Source organism: Muntiacus reevesi, unplaced genomic scaffold, assembly GCF_963930625.1.
Source record: "Muntiacus reevesi unplaced genomic scaffold, mMunRee1.1 SCAFFOLD_207, whole genome shotgun sequence".
NCBI classification, from domain to species: Eukaryota; Metazoa; Chordata; class Mammalia; order Artiodactyla; family Cervidae; genus Muntiacus; species Muntiacus reevesi.
This window is the reverse complement of record NW_027077999.1, coordinates 65,001-75,075: the sequence shown is the minus strand read 5'-3', so window position 1 is coordinate 75,075 and position 10,075 is coordinate 65,001.

Sequence of the window (10,075 nt, the reverse complement as noted above, 5' to 3'; positions counted from 1 at the left end):
CCCTGTGTGCTCTCAAGGTCCCGCCGGAACTCTCTCTTCGGAGCGCCCTTCTGAAGGGGAAGGTTTTCACCCATGTCAACGCCCCCGAGACAGCTTCAGCCTGCCCCTCCCCTCCCCCCACCGCCGCCTGCCTCCCTCCCTCCTGCTCCTCTTCCTCTTCCTCCTCCTCTGAACTCTTGAGCTTCTCCTCTCACTGGCCTCTCACCCCACACGGTGGCAGTGTTGGCCTAGGTGTGCTCAGGTGTTTCCTAACCGCATCCAAGTGGACTCCCACTGTTTCTAGGCTGCGTCGTTCTGGGACCATTTCTTCCTGGCCTTTTCCACGGGTGGGGGGAGACCTGGACGGGCCGGGCGGGCCCAGGCGGTGTGGGGGTGGGGGTGAGGGAGCGAGTGTGCATGCGGGGGGGAGGGTGGGGGCAGAGAGGAGGAGGAGGAGGAGGCGGCGGCGGCGGCGGGGGTGGGGGGGGGGGGGAGGAGCACAACTCCCCAGTGCCAGTGCGTGCCTATGGCCTGGAAAACAGATCACACGCCAGGCTAGCTCCGAAAACGGGATCGGTCACGAGACCGGGCACGTGTGTTCTTTGCAGAGTCCCTGCAGATCGAACAGGCAGGGGCAAATTTTGGGCTTCCCGCAGTTAGAACTGTTCAGTCAGAAACAGGCGTCTGAAACACCGGAGTTAGGCTCTCGGTGCGATGTCCACAAGCCGTAGCCATTGAAATGTGTGCACGCTGGAGCCGCCATGCAGAGGGAGATCTCATCCGGCTCCATGTGTTGTTCTTCCAGTGAGTAGGCCGGGATCTCAGGAAGAACAGACATCCAGAGAGTTGAGTGAATCTGACCGTCACGCTTTCAGAATCCAAGTGAACCAGAAAGGAGGTTCACTCACGTGTGAGTTTGTCTTTCCATAGGCTGAATCCTCTCTTTGAGCAGATTAGGGTTCCGAGGGTAACATGGAGCAGAGAGGACAGAGAGTTCCCTTAGGTCCCCTGCTCCTCCCGCAACGGTCTTAGGAACATCCTGCCCCAGAGGAGTGTGCCGGCCACAACCCACCTACGCGGAGACGTCAGTGTCAGTCATCCTCGTCCAGAGTCCCCCGTCTGCCCTCGCCTTCACGCCTGCCTGGCATTGTCCGTTCTATAGGTTTGTATCGAACCTGCCCGGAGCCCAGTGGCATCTTCCCTGATCCGGGATCGATCGATCGAAAACACCCTGTCCCCTTCCTCATCGGCAGGTGGATTCTTAACCACTGGACCACCAGGCAGGGAAGTTCCTTCACAGCCTTCTAAAATCATCTACCCTGAACATGAAATGTTGTCATCCAAATCATTGGACCATCACGACTGAAGTGAAGGAAAATATGTTCATTAAAGAAAGTCTCAACTCCTCAGTGCTTGCCTTAGGACCACAGAGGCATCTCTCTCTCTCTCTCTCTCTCTCTCTCTCTCTCTCTCTCTCTGCCTCCCTCCCTCTCTCTCTCTCTCTCTCTCTCTCTCTCTTCCTCTCCCTCTCTCTGTCTCTCTCTTTCTCTCCCTCTCTCTCTCTCTCTCTCTCTCTCTCTCTCTTCCTCCTCTCTCTCTCTCTCTCTCTCTCTCTCCCTCTCCCTCCCTCTCTCTCTCTCTCTCTCACACACACGCTCCATAGTCCGAAGGAAACCATCCTCTGTGTTTATCCATCCCACTTGTTGTGGCTGTTGTGCCGTCGCTAGTCAAAGAAGCTGATCTAATGTGGAATCCGATGTCTTCTTCTCTAGGACACTTCAAGAAGCAGCAAGAGTGCCAGTCTGTGAGAACCGAAGGCCAAACCGGCGTGATGTAACCCAGCGATGTGTGTGGTCAGAGGCCCATGTAGATTCGCACTCCAGTTCACGGAGGGGAGCAGTGGGAACAGGAGTGTGGACCCTTCCAACTCCCCCAGTGAACATCTGTCCCGTGGAAGGGGTATAGGAACCTCATGACCTGACGCACGTGGTGAACAGTCGCCAAAGACAAAGAATTCCTACAGCCAGACGTTTGCAACCACGAACCCTGTCCCTCCATCTCCTGGCTTTTCAGAATGCTACGTGGAACCCTTTCAAGAAGCTTGGGGCAGAGAAAAAGAAAAGAAGCAGCAGCAGCAGCAGCAGCAGCAGCTTGGGGCTTGGAGGTATGGACCCCTGAATTCTCCTCGCTCGACCCTCCCTGCAAGAAAACGTTGTGTGCTTGCCTGCGCCCCACATGCCAACTTTTCGGGGAATCGGGCCTCCCAGGGTGCCCCTGCACCCGGCACCCTGCCTGCGTGCGGCATCCCAAGAGATCCTATGGAGAAACATCTCCGGCCACTCGCATGACATCTGCATCGCTGGCAAGTGACCCTTCAGACCTCCACATAGATACGTGAGCACAAACGCTCCTTCACCATCTGGGACACCTCCTAGGCCGTGTGAGCGCCTCTGGTTCAGCACTCCCTCGACTTGGCTGTGGTTTTGGTTCTGTTCTGCTATGTTCTGTGTTTGCTTTCTGACCCGCGTGGTCTCTCTGGATGGGCACCCCCAATCAAAGCGAAAATAAGTCGAGTCTGTGTGAATACTGTTCATGCATCAAGCGGGGATATCAACGACCTCTATGTGGATCCATAAAAATGGCCGTGTGGTGTTCAGGAGGATCATTCTGTGTTTTCTGGGTGCACTACTTGCTGTCCATTATTTCACGTGCCTTTTGGGCATGGACACGAAGAAGCAGGGCAGCAATCTGGCATCTCGGCCTAGAGCGGTTTCCCAAGTGACATCTCAGAACAGGGGCTGAGAAGGCCATGGCCACCCCACCCCGGGCCCCCCTCGGTGGCCGGGGGGTGGGGGTGGGTGTGGGGTTGACGTGGGGGAGACGGGGGGGGGGGGGGGGGGGCCGCGGAGAGGGCGGGGGTGGTGGTGGTGGTGGTGGTGTAGAGCTGGGCTAGGGGTTGCGGGTGTGCGAGCCGAGGGGACCGGTCCAGGTCCCCCTGAGAAGTGAAAAGTGAAGACAGGTTCTCTCCCGCTGAGAACTTCCTGCCTTCACGCGTGTGAGAGGAGCGGGTTTCTCTCCGATCCACAGCCCTGCATCGTTTTCGCCCTGTTCAAAAAAAAAAAAAAAAAAAAAAAAACCAGAGAAAAACTTATTTGTTTATCTCGGCTTGTTTTCTGGCCCAAGCCAAAGACCTCTTCGAGAGTGTCCAAAGGATCTGACAGGATGGGAGGGTGCAGGTCAATCCATGTGTCAAGAAGAGATCCAGGGACTCTGTCACAGCTGTGACTCGGGCCTTTTTCAGAAACAGGCCAATTTTGATGACTCCCTGGACAAGGGAGTCACCCCAGAAGTTTCCCTGAGGGGACCGAGTTGCAGGAGTCGGGGGCGTGGCCCCGCCGCCGCCGCCAGAGGGCCTCCTCAGCCAGGCAGGCAGGCCGGCCGGCAGGCAGGCAGGCAGGCAGGCAGGCAGGGGCTATTGTCTGTGGGCCCCACCCCCACCCTCCCCCAGCAGGGCCTCGTCAGATAGCTTCATTCAAATGCAGAAAGCTTTCCAGTCAAGCCAGAGCCTTTGACTTTGCCTCGAGCTTCTCTCTATTGAATGGTGATCCGCCCCACCCCCATTTCTCCATTTCTGCACTTTGAGGCTGCCCCTTGGGCACCGCGCGGAGGAAGGGGGCTGGGGGTGGGGGGTGGGGCGGGAGGCCGAGGGACAACCTCGCCTTGCGTCAGGCCAAAGGAGTCTCTCCCTTTTCGTAACCCAGGAACCCCCACTCGTGCATGTGAGGATCACGGACGGACGTCGAAGCAGCCACCATCACTTGACATCTTCCTCCGTGGAAGGAGGTTTTCATTCCTGCCTGCCTTCAGAGAGACAGAGAAGGAGGGAGGGGCGGAGCGTTCCTCTGGCGCTGGCCGGTTCTTGGTTCTTAAGTCACTTGAGTCCAAAACACTCCACAGGGCATGGGGGTTCATGTGAGGTGGGGTGGAGTGGGGTGGGGTGGGGTGGGGTCGGCGGCCTGCTCCGGACCCCAAGCAGTTCCCTCCTCTGACACTTCCCTGAAACCCATGAAAAGCTGAACTGGTGACTGTGTGTGTGAGTGCATGCATGTATGCGTGTACGTGAGAAACGGCGCGTGTGCGTGTGCATGGACCTGAGAGAGAAGCCCCCCTCCCCCCCAATAAAAGGGGGGGGGGAGAAAGGGGGGAACAACAACAACAACAACAACAACAACAACAACAACAACAACAACAAAATCCAGAAGGAAAGAAGGAAGGAACGAGGGAAGGACCAAATAGGTTAGTTAGTACGGGCCTCCATGTCGTGGAAAGAGTTTCTGAGCACAGATCCTCCGTTCAGTGAAACAGTTATCGTATCTCCTCTCAGGAGGCTGTGAGGTCGAGGGACGGGTTCGGGAAAGCAGGCCTGGGGTGCAAGCAATCAGGTAATTTTTTTCCTCAGAGGCACTTGTAGGGAAAGCAAGGAAACACACCGGTTCATCCCTGGAGTGGATTCATTCGAAACCAGTCGGTGGAGGGGGAGTCAGCCAAGGAGATGTCTAGACGTCAGAGTTGGGTCCTGGAGCGGGTTGCCATGTCCTTCTCCAGGAGACCTTCCTGGCCCGGGGATGGAACCCGGGTCTCCTGCGTCGCAGGCAGACTCTAGACCGTGTGAGCCACCGGGGAAGCTGGGTCAGAAATGTTCACCAAGTCCTCTAGCTTCCATCCGCAGGGCTTCAGGCACAGGGCCTTTTGACTTCTCCGTCAGCAGGGCAAGAGAACATGGGGCGTGTTTCCCCCCAGATACCGGAGGCCACTCGGCAAACTTCAGGGCCCAGTCCCCCCCGGGTGAGGAGCCACACGCAAGGAAAGGAACAAACACACGTAGCACAGGACTCTCCTATCCAGAAGTGTGTGTATCCCCGCTTCACGGAAACATCCTGCGGGCCCCTAAGGAACGTGTGGCAAAATCGCTCTATCGCCAAGGAGATAAGAACCCTCGCTGAGAGCTTCTGGGGTCTGGAAGGACCAGGTAGAGGGAAAAACAGAAACGATTCCATTCTGCTGATAGGGGTAGCGTATGAAGTGACCAAAGTGGATGTCCCCCTCTTTCAAAATTCACATTGTAAACATCGTGTCCTTTCGGTGCTCTGTTTTTGCTTTGTGTGTGGAAAGCAACAGATTGAACGGTAGGTCCTTTTCTTATTTATTTTATTTTTATTTATTTATTTACTTAGCCCGCCCGCCCGCCCGCCCCTCCGTCTTCTCTCTCTCTCTCTCGCTTTTCATTCAGGTTAGGGAATTAAAAAACAGAACAAAACAAAACAAAGCAAGCAAGCAAGCAAGCAAGCAAGCAAGCAAGCAAGCAAGCAAGCAAACAACAACAACAAAAACCCGGTATTTCTGCAGGTCAGGAAGCAACAGTTAGAAGTAGACATGGAACACAACAGAGTGGTTCCAAATAGCGAAAGGAGTCCATCCAGGCTGTAATGTGGTCACCCCCTGCTTATCCAGCTCACATGCTGAGTACACATCATGAGAAACGCTGGGTCGGATGAAGCACAAGCTGGAATCGAGGTTGCCCGGAGAAGTACCAATCCCCTCAGATATGCAAATGACAGCACCCTTATGGCAGAAATGAAGTATGGAGTGGGTTTACAAAGTCGTGTTCGTTTCAGGTTTTCAGATTCTTTTCCCTTAGAGGTTAAAGCAGAGTCACAAGTCTACTCTCCTGGGCTGCGTAGTGGGTGCATGTTTTTTGTGTGTTTTTTTGGTTTCTTTGTTTTGCTTTTTTACTACCTGCCCTGTAAGCACTTTGATGGGTGCTTGTTGATTGTCTGGATGTACCGTTTATATGTGCACGTGTTCAACCGGACCTCCTAAGTTGACAGTCCTGCCACCCCTCCACCACCCCCCCCCCAGATCGATCCTCGCTTCGTCAAGAAGTCGGGCATCCGACCTTTAGCATCCTACTCCTTCCTCATTTCCTCCCACCCCATGGAAGAAGTCACACCTCCAGTTTTTCCATCGGTTCTCTACACCTCGCCTGATGATGGCGGGTGACCTGGAAGACTAACAGATGTGAAGAGTTTTGCAAGAGCCCTGGGTGAAGGAAGGCTCCTAGGATGGGCTCGGGGAAGTGGGTGGCGGGCGTGTCAATCACTAGAGACTGTGGAAGGTATGCCCCAAGTGACGAACACCGTTGCTTTCAGTTGTTGTCGGTTTGCTCGTCTGCAGCGAGGGACGGAAGGAAGGCTTCCACCTTCCACGGAGAAAGCTATATACCTAGCGTACCAAGGAGGTTTGACCACCCCCCGCCCCAGGTTACAGGCACGACAGGTCAGACTGTAGAAATCTTCATGTCAAGGGTGTATTACCAACAGGCAGGCTCATCTTAAAGGCACTCCTGTCCTGTGAAGGTGGAGGGAGGGGCGGGAGGGGCAGAGGGACGATGAGGAAGGGAAGGAGAAAGCGAGGAAGAGGAACACGAACACACACACACAGTGTGTGCGTGTGTGTGTGTGTGTGTGTGGTGTGGTGTGTCTGTGGCATGCGCATGTGTTGCGTGTGTGGTGTGTGTGGGGGGAGTGTGTTGTATTGTGTATGCTGTGTGGGGGCGTAGTGTGTGTGGGTATGTGTGGGGTGTGTGGGGTGTGCCTCCAGGTGGTGCGAGTGTGAGAGGGGGCGGGCAGAGGGGAGAGACACAGCCAGGCCAAGAACAACACAGAGTGTGTGCATGGGTGTGTGTCTGGCTGTGTCTCTCTGCCCGCCCGCTCTCACACTCGCACCACCCGGAGGCACATCCCCACACATCCCACACTCCCCGCCCCCACAGCCCCCCACCACAGTCCCCCCCACACCCGCGCCCCACACCACACACGCAAAGGACAACACAGAGTGTGTGTGTGTGTGTGTGTGTGTGTGTGTGTGTGTGTGTGTGTGTGTGTGTATCTGCCCACGGCACCTGACACCCGCACCAGCGACAGGAACACCCCACACACCCCACGCATACCCCCACACACCGCCCCCGCCCCCGGCGGCCCACTCCCGCACAGAAAGGACAACACAGAGTGAGTGGGTGAGTGGGTGGTGTGAGGCCGGTGTGTGTGGTGTGTGGGGGGCACGCGTGTGGTGTCTGTGGGTATACGTGGGGTGTGTCTGTGGTGTGCACAGGTGTGTTGCGTGTGTGGGGGCGTGTGGTGTGTGTGTGTGCTGGGTACGGGGGCCACGTGGGGCCGTGTGTGTGTGCAGCGTGGGTGTGTAGGGTGCGCCTGTGGGTGCAGGTGGGCAGAGACATGGCACGCAGACTCTAGACCGTGTGAGCCACCGGGGAAGCTGGGTCAGAAATGTTCACCAAGTCCTCTAGCTTCCATCCGCAGGGCTTCAGGCACAGGGCCTTTTGACTTCTCCGTCAGCAGGGCAAGAGAACATGGGGCGTGTTTCCCCCCAGATACCGGAGGCCACTCGGCAAACTTCAGGGCCCAGTCCCCCCCGGGTGAGGAGCCACACGCAAGGAAAGGAACAAACACACGTAGCACAGGACTCTCCTATCCAGAAGTGTGTGTATCCCCGCTTCACGGAAACATCCTGCGGGCCCCTAAGGAACGTGTGGCAAAATCGCTCTATCGCCAAGGAGATAAGAACCCTCGCTGAGAGCTTCTGGGGTCTGGAAGGACCAGGTAGAGGGAAAAACAGAAACGATTCCATTCTGCTGATAGGGGTAGCGTATGAAGTGACCAAAGTGGATGTCCCCCTCTTTCAAAATTCACATTGTAAACATCGTGTCCTTTCGGTGCTCTGTTTTTGCTTTGTGTGTGTGTGGAAAGCAACAGATTGGACGGTAGGTTCTTTTCTTATTTATTTACTTATTTATTTACTTAGCCCACCCCGTCCCCCGTCCCCCGTCCCCCGACCCCCGTCCCCCGTCCCCCGTCCCCCGTCCCCCGTCCCCCGTCCCCCGTCCCCCGTCTTCTCTCTGTCTCTCTTGCTGTTTCATTCAGGTTAGGTTAGGGAATTAAAAAAAAAAAAAAAAAAAAAAAACACAAAACAAAACGCAAACAAAAAAACCCCGGTATTTCTGCAGGTCAGAAGTAGACATGGAACACAACAGAGTGGTGCCAAATAGGGAAAGGAGTCCATCCAGGCTGTTATGTGGTCACCCTGCTTATCCAGCTCACATGCTGAGTACACATCATGAGAAACGCTGGGTCGGATGAGGAAGCACAAACTGGAATCGAGGTTGCCCGGAGAGGTACCCAATCCCCTCAGATATGCAAATGACAGCACCCTTATGGCAGAAATGAAGTATGGAGTGGGTTTACAAAGTCGTGTTCGTTTCGGGTTTTCAGATTCTTTTCCCCTAGAGGTTAATGCAAAGTCATAAAGTCTACTCTCCTGGGCTGCATATAGTGGGGGTGCTTGTTTTTTGCTTGTTTGTTTTTTACTACCTGCCCTGTAAGCACTCTGATGGGTGCTTGTTTGATTGTTGTCTTGAGGTACCGTTTCTGTGTTGTGCACGTGTTAACCGGACCTTCTAAGTTCACAGTCCTGCCCTTCTTCCCCCCCACCCCCCGCCTCGCTTCGTCAAGAATTCAGGCATCCGACCTTTAGCATCCTACTCCTTCCTCATTTCCTCCCACCCCACGGAAGAAGTCATTCCTCCCGTTTTTCCATGGGTTTTCTGCACCTCGCCTGACGATGGCGGGTGACTGGAAGGACTGACAGACGTGAGGAATGTCGCAAGAGTCTTGGGTGAAGGCTCCCAGGATGGGCTCGGGGAAGTGGGTGGCAGGTCAATCACTAGAGACTGTGGAAGGTATGCCCCAAGTGGCAAACACCGTTGCTTTCAGTTGTTGTCGGTTTGCTCGTCTGCAGCGAGGGACGGGTCAGGCTGTAGAAATCATGCCAAGGGTGTATTAACAACAGGCAGACTCATCTAAAGGCACTCCTGTCCTGTGAAGGTGGAGGGAGTGGAGGGGCAGAGGGACGATGAGGAAGGGAAGGAGAAAGCAAACGAGGAACAGGAACACACACACAGTGGGTGTGGTGGGGTGTGCCGTGGCGTGGCGTGTCTTCGGCACGCGCAGGTGTTGCATGTGCGGGGGGCAGTGTGTTGTGCTGTGGGTGTGTGTGTGGTATGTGGGGGTGGGGTGTGTGTGGGGGGGTGTGCCTCAGGGTGGTGCGAGTGAGACGGGCGGGGCAGAGAGACACAGCCACACACACACCCCCCCACACACTCACGCACGCACCACTCTGTGTTGTCCTTCGCCTGTCTGTGTCTCTGCATAGCCACACACGCCCCACTCGCCCACGCCCGGGCCACACCTCCCCCACCCACCCACCCACCAACCAACCACGGACAACACAGAGTATGTGCGTGTGCGTGGGCAGGGTGTGTGGGGTATGCCTGTGGTGTGTGCCTGAGGGTGCGAGTGTGACAAGGGGCGGGCAGAGACACACCACCCAGGCAGAGGACAACCCCGTCAGAGGGTGTGCGCGCGCGCGCGCGCGTGTGTGTATCTGCCCACGCCCCCTCACACCCGCACCAGTGACAGGCACACCCCACGCATATCTCCCACACACCACACACTCTGCCCCTGCCGCACAGAAAGGACAGCACAGAGGGTGGGTGGGTGGGTGGGTGGGTGGTCCGGGGCCGCTGTGTGTGGGGGCACGCGTGGGGTGTGTCTGTGGCACGCACCGGTGTGTTGCTCGTGTGGCGTGGGGGGGGGGGGCGTGTGGGTGCGCACACTGTGTACGGGTGCCACGTGTGTGTGGGGGGGGGGGTGGGGGGGTGCGCGCGCGGGCAGAGACACACAGTCAGGCAAGGGACAACACAGTCAGAGAGAGAGAGAGAGGGGGAGAGTGTGTGTGTGTGTGCGTGTGTGTGTAGGGACGGACCGGGGATGCGTGTGGTGTGTGCCTTTGGGTGGTGCGGTCAGAGACAGAGACAGGCCGAAAACAACCAACACGCATGGACATCCTCCTGAACATTTGGCTGGCCTTGTGTTTCTCTGAGCTCATCACCTCCGTTGATCAAGACACCACCCCCATGAAACGTGAATCTGCCACCCTCCTCTCAGACACCATCCAGCCGCTT